Source organism: Erpetoichthys calabaricus, chromosome 2 (genome assembly GCF_900747795.2).
Source record: "Erpetoichthys calabaricus chromosome 2, fErpCal1.3, whole genome shotgun sequence".
NCBI classification, from domain to species: Eukaryota; Metazoa; Chordata; class Cladistia; order Polypteriformes; family Polypteridae; genus Erpetoichthys; species Erpetoichthys calabaricus.
In genome coordinates this window covers 118901353-118911129 of record NC_041395.2, presented here as the reverse complement: position 1 = coordinate 118911129, position 9777 = coordinate 118901353, and the positions used below count along the sequence as shown (strand labels likewise).

General features: G+C 40.2%; 1 protein-coding gene across 2 annotated transcripts in view; it reads right to left on the bottom strand.

Annotated features, from left to right (window-relative positions):
* The window catches only part of rsrc1 (arginine/serine-rich coiled-coil 1), a 496637-nt gene that overhangs the window by 371633 nt on the left and 115227 nt on the right, over positions 1 to 9777 (bottom strand). The gene's annotated exons all lie outside the window — the stretch shown is intronic.

Sequence of the window (9777 nt, the reverse complement as noted above, 5' to 3'; positions counted from 1 at the left end):
TTTTGAGTATGTGTACAAAAGCATTAGCTTATATTGAAATGAGTCAGTGTAAAAACTTTTAAGCAATATATACTGTACATAGGACTACATAAAATAAATAGTTGCATATTACTGAAAATAAATTCTAAAACAATAATATAAAATAACAATTTCAATGCTTGCATAACGTTTTTATTGAAATCTCTCATTTCATGCATATATCACATTACAATTCCATCAGGCTCTGTACTTGCCACTATGCCATCGCTTACATTTAGCCAACTCAAATCCTGCTATTTAGTATATATTCTTCAGAGTCAGATGACTTAGTGTAGTGGTCACCAAAAGGAAATGTGGCTGCTTTACACTGCAGCCATTTAGACACTCACACGAATGGCCTAAAAGTCAGGTCAGACAGATAATGTTTCAAAATCCTAACACCAAAGCAAAAAGCTGATAAGAGTACTGCACACTTGAAGACACTGCCTACACCATGTATTGCTCCCCAGATGAGAAACAATCCTTCTCCCTTTTTTTAAGCTTTTGGAGCAAAGCTATAATTTAGTAATTTATTATAATCAGATAAATCAGTGGACATTCTGACCTGGAGATTCCAGAATCCATTTATTTGGCATTAATCTACATTTTGTATCGTTTCTATATTATACAAGTGAGGTTTACAAAATAATAACAGAGCTAACAATAATAAATTAGAAGTTTCTGTAAAATCTACAGTATAAATTAAACATTTTATTACGAAGTTTAAAACCACAAGTTTAATTCCCTTAAGTGCTTTATGATGATACCCTTAAGTACATACTACTATATAATCAGCTGAAGGAGTTAGTAAACATTCCAGTTACTTTATTCATGGAGCACATACTGTGATGGCAGCTGCCACCAAACAAACAGAAAAAAGACAACAATATATTCTCAAGCCTACCTCAGATTCGCATTAGCACTAGTTTCAAGGCAAGGGCTAGCCATTCATACAAATATTCACACACGTGTGACCAATTTAGAATCATAAACTAAAATAATATGAGAGTCTTTGGGATATGACAGTAAAACTGGAGTATCTAAAGAAAAATTTATATTCACTGAAAATATTTTTAAAAAGTATACATTGACCATTTATAACGTTTTGTCTACAACTAAAACAGATGCAAAAACACTGTTCAAAAAAAAAAAAAAAAAATTTACATTTACTTATTTGGCCAACATTTTTATCCAAAGCAACTTACAATATATGAGACACAATATGTTACATTTCTTTTGTTTTTCCAATTGGAGCACAGGTGGGTGAAGTGATTTCATCAAGGTCATACAGTGTCAGTGGTAGTATTTGTTCCCACTACATCATGGTTTGAAGTCCAAAGACTTAACCAAAAAAGAAAACAATTTACCAAGCTCTTTTTGCAACACAATTATCATTACTAAAGCTTTTTCATTTTCTTTATGGTATCCCCTTCCCTTCTCCAGCTTTGTCATCTATTCTTTTGACAAAACAGGGTCAAATTTTTATTTAAACCTGGACAGAAGCACACAAACAAGCAAGGAATTTAATGTATTACATATAATGATGTAAGTGTATTAAATGCAATACAACTTAAAAAGTACGAGAAAAATTATTTCTGTATAAATATATAAGTTAATTCCTGGATATATACCAAATTAAGTTTCTAATGTTACTAAAAGCTACAATGAATCTAAATGTCAGTTTCACCAGAAAAAATACATATTAAATAATTATTAATTTATTTAAACCCAGAAAAAAATTGTCACTGCTATTAACAGTTAGCTACATGCTATAACTTTTTTTAATCTCTTAAGGAAATGGAATGTTTCCCAATGGCAAACTCATATTTTCATTTCCTTGAAGGTCTAACTATTTCTCCACCAATCCATTAAATCTTTCCAACACTATTGGCATGGGCAATTTTCTCAGTGAGTTATCAATAAAGTAATTACTGCTATGCTACTGCAGACAGCAGCTTATCTTCCATGACCCCTTACATGCATGGATATGATCCCCAACCACAACATATTTGGATAATTAGATCGGTGGATGTGAAGGTAGACAGTGTGTTATTTTTATCTCTGTGCATTATATTTCTCCTAATACATTTTCATTGAAAATTACACATTATATGATAGCACTAGCATTGAAAACAGTATATACACAATGCAAAGCCTATCACACAGAGTTTGGTTTAATTTCATTTTCTAGATTGCTAATTCTATGTTGATTATCTTTTTAGTATCATTTTACAACAGTGTATTACCTCACAAAAATGTGCTACAACTTAATTAAAAAAAATAAAAAAATAAATATCACAACAAAATAATCCAAAATAAATATGTAATGTATTAATAATTATAAAATGGCAGAATTATAAACTATTGTTTACTCTTATAATATAAACTAATAAAAGACAGAGATGTTAATAAACAGTATATACTAAATTTTTAAATTAATGAAGCAGCATTAACACCCATATTGTATTTGTCTGAAAGTTATTTTGCTCAAATACTAAAATAATATAATAAAAGCAAGTACTTTAAACATAGAAGACTATAAATTTAATGTTATTAAACTAACACTTGTGGGTTATTTATACAGTATGTATCTTATGGATCCTTGGGATTTCATTACAAATGTGTTTATTACAGATCAGCAAGATATACAGGATTACATCTTACTCAGATCTGATGCCACCACAATTTAATATTAAGTAAATCTTCAGAGATATGGAAATATACAAAAAATAAATAAAAATGGGAATAGTACAGCAGGGTCAATTAATTGAGAATAACACTACTCAATTCTGCCATATTTTAAAGCACTGTTCAATGGTTCCATCATGAAGAGAGTTTTTTCCTACAATTTTAAGTAATTTTAACAGCCAACTGATATATTGCCTGATAGCACCAGTGAATATTTTCCAGGAAGGACGAGTTTAGCTGCTACATTGGCCCCTGCTTGAAGTCTTTTTCCAGTCTATTGTGGCATGACAAACACAAGACATCAGGCAGATAAGCCCAAAACATTTGCTATCCTTCTTTCCATGCATCCACATTCCATGCAATATTTTTTCAGCTAAGTCACTGGTGATGTCACACTACATGACAAGTGGTCATAGACAAGCACCATGATTCACTGAGATTGTGTTAAGGAAGGATATGACTGAAAATCGCTTAAAAATTTGTGAAATGTGACACTGGCTCAAGGGTTTTGGATTTTTCCAGGGAAGTATGATAAGACAGCATGTGAGTGATATAGTATAAGACACCATAAAAGATTGCTCACTAAGAAGTAATATCACATGACTCTAATCTAGAACTTTTACAGGCTGGTTGAAGAATTGTGAATCTAAAATAGACAGTAAGGAAAGGATATGAAAGAATCAATTAATATCTCTATGGAATCCACATCTAGCATCAGCAAAGTTTATATGCAGCAATGCTAGTTCTCAATTAATCTGTTAAATATGTATTAAAGAGGCAACTAACACATATTTTGATAGTCAAATAATCAGACAATTATTAATAAGATACTTAAAAAAACCAAAATTATTTTCAAGTATAAAGGCAAATGTGTTCAAAATATGAAAAATATAACTGATACATATATGAAACATCTGAAATGGGTGTTAAGAGTGCTGATTTTGTAAGTGACCAAAGATTTTCCCCCTGTACATTAACAGTAGATTCAGAGTGTATTCAGAGTCAATTCACTTTTCTCAAATTTTTCAATGCTGCCACCTTGTGCTAAAATCTTTTAAATCAATTTTCCCCACATCAAGCAACATTCAAACCAACATAAATTTCTGAAAATGTGTTAAAAATAAAAAAATGAAATATTGACAAAAATATTCAGACCCTTTACTCAGTACTTAGCTGAAACACTTTTGGCAGTGATTCTGGTCAGGAAACTTCTTCGCACATCTGGACTTGGGAACTCCTCTGCCATTATTTGCAAATCCTGTCAAGCTCTGTCAAGTTGGATGGAGACTACCTATGGACAGTTATTTTTAGATCTCTGTATAAAATGGTTTGTCTTTGTGAACCTTCAACCCAGTCAGAGGTCCAGAGTGTTCTGAAGCAGATTTTCATTTAAGATATTTCAGTACTTTGCTCCAATCAGCTTTCCCTCAACTCTATCTAGTCTCCGAGTCCCTGATGCTGAAAAACCACCTCACTAAAAGAAGGCGCCACCACCATGCTAACACTGGAATGGTATTCCAGATAATGAGTGGTGCCAGGTTTCCTCCAGGCACGATGCTAATCTTGGTTTCACCAGACCAGCGGAGAAGTAGTGTGTTAAAGAGGTTATGTAAACATATATATATATATATATATATATATATATATATATATATATATATATATATATATATATACATATATATATATATACATATATATATATATATATACATATATATATATATATATACATATATACATATATACATATATACACATATCTACATATACACATATCTACATATACATATATATATATATATACACACATATCAACATATATATACACATACATATACACACACATACATATATATATATATACATACACACATACATACATATATACACACATACATACATATTATATATATATATATATATATATATATATATATATACACACACACATACAGACACATATATATATACAGAAATCCCTCCTCTATCGCGTATGTTGAGTTCCAGACCCCCCCGCGAAAGGTGAAAATCCGCGAAGTAGAAACCATATGTTTATATGGTTATTTTTATATTGTCATGCTTGGGTCACAGATTTGCACAGAAACACAGGAGGTTGTAGAGAGACAGGAACTTTATTCAAACACTGCAAACAAACATTTGTCTCTTTTTCAAAAGTTTAAACTGTGCTCCATGACAAGACAGAGATGACAGTTCCGTCTCACAATTAAAAGAATGCAAACATATCTTCCTATTCAAAGGAGTGCGCTTCAGGAGCAGAGAATGTCAGAGAGAGAGAGAGAGAGAAAAGCAAACAATCAAAAACTGATTGGTGCTGTTCGAGCTTTGAAGTATGCGAAGCACCGCGTGGGAAGCATATCGCTTGACAACGCAGCCGCAAGGAAGGGAGCAATGTGAAGGTAGTCTTTCAGCGTTTTTTGAGGAGCGGCCCTATCCTCTAGGGGTGCGAACAGCCCCCGTGCTCACAATATATTTGAGGAGTTTTATTTAATATGTAATACGTGCTCTGATTAGGTAGCTTCTCAGCCATCAGCCAGTAGTGTCCCTTGTATGAAATCAACTGGGCAAACCAACTGAGAAAGCATGTACCAGAAATTAAAGAAAATAAAAAGATAAAGATAAGAAAATAAAAGACCCATTGTCCACTGAAACCCACGAACCATACATTTAAATATGCTTACATATAAAATCCACGATAGAGTGAAGCCGCGAAAGTCGAAGCGTGATATAGCGAGGGATTACTGTATATATATATATATATATATATATATATATATATATATATATATATATATATATATATATATACACTAGGGGGCTTCGCTCGCCAACCCCTTTCACCCCCTGCCGGTGGCCACTTCTCCAAAACCCCTCTTAAACAGTGATACAATAGGAAACCAATTTTTTTTTTCTTTTTTTTACTTCTCTTTGCTTGAGCAGCCGCTGGTGTGCTGCTGCCCTCAAGCGTGATCTGTAATTCGCTCAACTACCCTTCTATGCCCACCCACATCTGTTTCCCCTGTACAGTGCAGTAGGCACTGTTGTGAAGAGGGGGACTGAGCGCACCTCAAGAAGATGCGGCCACTCCTCCGAAACCCCTCTTAAACGGTGATACATTGGGAGAACAAGTAACAGGTGTTTTTATCACCTCCTCTTTGGTTGAGAAGCTGTTGGCTTGATGCTGCTGTGTGCCTTGTGATCTGCATTTCGTGCGGAGCTTTGAATGTTTAAAAGCCTGTACAGCACCTGAATATTCAATCTCTTTTCGCTGTTCTGTTATTTCCCCGAGTTTCAGTTTGTTTGCGCTAATGCGATCTTTACTGTCATATTTTGAGACTTTCGAAATTTCCTACTTCCATTATCTCTAACCTGCTCTGCCTGTGTAGCACGGGACTTGCGTCTGAAGGTTGTAAGTATGACATGACTTGTCCATCTCGTGAGAAGTGAAAGTGTCTCTGTCTCTCTGTAAAAGATCTCTCTTCTACAGATGACGTCTCGTCCCCAGTATTTTTTTTATAATACAGTAATCCCTCCTCCATCGCGGGGGTTGCGTTCCAGAGCCACCCGCGAAATAAGAAAATCCGCGAAGTAGAAACCATATGTTTATATGGTTATTTTTATATTGTCATGCTTGGGTCACAGATTTGCGCAGAAACACAGGAGGTTGTAGAGAGACAGGAACGTTATTCAAACACTGCAAACAAACATTTGTCTCTTTTTCAAAGGTTTAAACTGTGCTCCATGATAAGACAGAGATGACAGTTCTGTCTCACAATTAAAAGAATGCAAACATATCTTCCTCTTCAAAGGAGTGCGTGTCAGGAGCACAGAATGTCATATAGATAGAGAAAACAATCTCTAGCAAACAAATCAATAGGGCTGTTTGGCTTTTAAGTATGTGAAGCACCGCGGCACAAAGCTGTTGAAGGCGGCAGCTCACACCCCCTCCGTCAGGAGCAGGGGGAGAGAGAGAGAGAGAGATAGAGAGAGACAGAGTTTGTTTTTCAGTCAAAAATCAATACGTGCCCTTCGAGCTTTTAAGTATGCGAAGCACCGTGCAGCATGTCGTTTCAGGAAGCAGCTGCACAAAAGATAGCAACGTGAAGATAATCTTTCAGCATTTTTAGACGAGCGCCCGTATCGTCTAGGTGTGCGAACAGCCCCCCTGCTAAATCCCCATACGTCAGGATCAGAGAAAGTCAGCGCAACAGAGACAGAGAAAAGTAAGCAATCTAGCTTCTCAGCCATCTGCCAATAGCGTCCCTTGTATGAAATCAACTGGGCAAACCAACTGAGGAAGCATGTACCAGAAATTAAAAGACCCATTGTCCGCAGAAATCCGCGAACCAGCAAAAAATCCGCGATATATATTTAAATATGCTTACATATAAAATCCGCGATGGAGTGAAGCCACGAAAGGCGAAGCGCGATATAGCAAGGGATCACTGTATATATATATTTTGTGGCCAACAGCCATGGCCCCTGCCCAGCCGGGATGCCCATTCAGCATACTGTATGTTCTGGGGAGCAAGCATGGGAGACCCAATACCTCCCCCTGGACGCTAGATGGCAGCCACCCTGGGTTGCAGCATGTGCCTCAGACTCCTGCAGGGCTTCATGGGAGTTGGGGTGGGGTGCAGCCCTGTTGGGTTCCGCAGGCGTCGCCAGGGGGTGCTGCAGCGGGAGCTGCTAGGCCCTTGTGGCCAGTGTTTACGCCACACCCGGAAGTACAGCCGGGGCTTGGCAATCAAGCACCTGGAGCACAGGAGGATGAGGACGAGGTTGCCTGGGAGGAGTGGTGGAGGAAGAAGAGTTGTTGTGACTTTGGTGTGCTTTGGGATTGTGTTAGGGCGAACACGGGGAACGCATGGACCTCAGCTGAAGAAAAAAACAAATCTTTTGTTGATTTTAACGTGCCTCTGTTGTGAGTCTGTGTTGGGTCAGGCGCATATATAGCGCCTTTTACACTGGCGTAGTCGGTGAGATTCCTGGCCGTCTGTAAGGCAGGGACCTGCATTAAAAAATTTGTGTAACGATCCGGCATAGCGGAGCGAGGCACGCGCCCAGTGCAGCAGCACGTAGAGTACACCCCCGAGACAACACATCGAAGCACGCACACGCAGCAGGAGGCCGCTGACAGCTCTTATAAGCATCACACCGATGGGGAGGAGAAAGTCACGGCGGACTCAAAGGTCAGCCACCAGACGCCGCCACGCCGGCCAGGACCACGGGATGCATAAGGAGGTAGGTGATGGGCCCAGGAACGATAGGCCCTGGGGATCTTATTCCATTTGTTCGTCTGCCTACCTCCTACATGCCAAGGGGCAGGATTCCCATTGGTGGCCTGGTGACGGCGGAGCAAGCTCCTGGGAAAGCGAGGCTGACCTGGGTCTTTCCTTTGACCCTGGACATCGGTCAGAGGACGAGAGCTCGGACGGACTTCTCGCCGTGGTGTTCCCTGCGGAGGAGCAGGGAAGCCTCCCTGTAGCAGGTAAGGGGTTGGATGGTGCGTGTGTTGTCCCCGCTGATGATTGGATGCAGGCAGGGCTCACAAACATCCACCCTAAGCCCCACAAGATCCCAACTGAGCCTATGGAGAGGCTCTACGGCTCCCAGCCGGAAGGTAAGGATGACCGATTTGCGAGTCCACCACCTCTAGTTCTGAAAAGTTTAACGCAGCTGTATCTGGCTAGAGGAGATCCTTCCACCTATACAGTTGCTTGTACAAGCGTTAGGCACCCTCTGGACAATGACTGGGCAGCTGGAGGAGAAGGCGGGCGTACCCCTGAAGGAGATCCAGGAATGGCTGCGGCGGTGCAACACTGGATTCTCCAGCCAGAGGGATGCCGTGGTGCAGGTGAGTGTTGCCTGTGCCGTTCAAAAAAGGGGGGGGCTGAGCGAAGGGGCTGTGGTATTGCTCAGTTCTGTGGGTTGAGTAGCCACGCTCCCAACACAGGACGCCGCGGTGATGACTGAGAGTGCGGCTGGGGAGGGGCTGACAAAGGAACGTGCAACTGAGTCAGCCCGCATGCCGGCGCCAGGCCTGGCAAGCATCTAAAGGGGTGCAGACGGCACGGGGTCCTTCTTCCCATAAGGGGACCCAGACCATTGGTGCGCCCCAGAGCAAGAGGAGGACCCAGAATAAGAGGCAGGGAACTCCTAACAGTGTGCAGCGTGAGCCCGTTTGCTCAGAGGCAGTGGAGGGCTGCGCTGCGGAGGGGCGGAGATGGCAGGTGCCCTCAGCTGAGCACACGAAGGGGCAGGAGTTTCCATCCTGTTTCTGTTCTCGCGGAAATCGATCTGGAGGGGAGCGGCAATGTTAAGAATGCAGCCGCTGCGGTCACAGCTGGCGGTGTTGTCCATGGAGGACATCCGGAGTGCGTGGACATCAGGGCAACATCCCCAGGCCTGTTAATTTTGTCTCCACAGGACAAAGCCATGGACTGGAGGACGCCAATTCCCCATCCTGGAGAAGACCAGGCCTCGCAGCCCACGGGGCTCAGCTGAGGGAGGAGCACTGTGGCGGATGGCCAGGGCCTCTGCCCAGCCGGGACACCCTTTCAGCATATGTTCCAGGGGAGCAAGCATGGGAGACCCAATACCTCCCCCTGAACATTAGATGGCAGCCTCCCTAGGTTGCGGTGGTGCCTTAAGAATTGTAAGGTACTTCATCAGTCTGCTATGGATTGTCACGCAGCCTCTTTCATTATACTGGATGCATTTCTTTTTTTGTGCTACTATAGATCAGCTATTATTTTTTGATCAACTTCCAAAAAGACCACCACTGTCTTTGTTACATGTTCTTCTATGTTACAACAATTAAAATTCTAAACTTTACAAATCTGTCCCACAATACGTTATACATCCCATCAGTTTCACGTTTAAAATCACAGGTACTAAATCTTTAGATATTGCACTCTCCTCTGTATTTCTAAACTATGATAGATGTTATTAATAATCTGTTTTTGGGGCTGCTTAAATCTCATGAGTGAGCATATAATCGCGTATTGGACAAGCCCATCTTGAGGTTAATGTAACAAGAAGTGATTG